The following is a 1,103-nucleotide window of genomic DNA, read 5'->3' as shown; positions in this document are numbered from 1 at the left end:
TTGTGATAAGAGTTGTATGAGCCCCTAATAAAATTATTTTTTAAAAAGACAGGAAAGAAAGAAAAGATCAAAGTGGATGTCAGAAGAGACTGAAACTTGCTCTTAACTAGAGTAGAAAGGATGGAAAGAAATGGAAAAAAGGATGGAGTCAAAGAGCTGAATAGAAAATTCCAAAGGGCAGCTCGAGAAGACAAAGTCAAATACTGTAATGAAATGTGTGAAGACCTAGAATTAGAAAACCAAAAGGAAAGAACATACTCAGCATCTCTTAAAATGAAATAACTAAAAAAACAAATCAAGCTTCAAGTTTCGATCTTGAAAGATTCTATGGTCAAATCTTGAGAACACAGAAAGAATACAGAGTCACTGTACCGAAAATAACTCGTCAACAGTCCACCCTTTCAAGAGGTAGTGTATGAGCAAGAACCCATGGTGCTGAAGGAAGAAATGAAAGAGACACTGAATGCAGTAAACCAAAAGTAATCTCCAGGAATTGATGGAACACCAATTGAAGTATTTCAGCAAGCTGAGGAAGCACTGGAAGCACTGGTCTGTGCCAGGAAATTTGTAAGACAGTTACTTGGCCAGCAAACCGAAAGAGATCCCGATTTGTGCCGATTCCAAAGAAAAGTGACTCAATAGAATGCTCACACTATAGAACAATATCATTAATATCGCAAGGAAAATTTTGCTGAAGATCATCCAGGGAAGGGTTAAAAGAGATAGAAACACCATCTTCAGAAGTGTATACGAGGAGGAACAATAGCTTCACATTTTGATATATTTTAATAGGGGTTCTATTATTCTGTAGCAATACTTTTTGACTTACCCATGTGTGTCTGTGTGTGTGTGTGTGTGTCTATGTCTGTGGCGAGAGAAAGAGATACTAATCTCAAGAAAATTACTCATTCAGTTGTGAAAGCTGGCAGGTCCCACATCTGTGGGTCAGTCATCAGACTGAAGGCTTTAATCTATTAAAAATTCCATTTCATAGGTGTGCCTGGACACTGACTGCTGTAAAGGGCAGACCTGTCCAGTACCCTACAGATGGGCTTTGGGTCTCCACTCTGCACTCACCCTCATTTACAATGATATGATTTTTT

Source organism: Echinops telfairi, unplaced genomic scaffold (assembly GCF_000313985.2).
Source record: "Echinops telfairi isolate 266 unplaced genomic scaffold, ASM31398v2 ScPeMD7_7418;HRSCAF=8456, whole genome shotgun sequence".
In the NCBI taxonomy this organism is placed as follows: domain Eukaryota; kingdom Metazoa; phylum Chordata; class Mammalia; order Afrosoricida; family Tenrecidae; genus Echinops; species Echinops telfairi.
Note: the sequence above shows the minus strand (reverse complement) of the source record.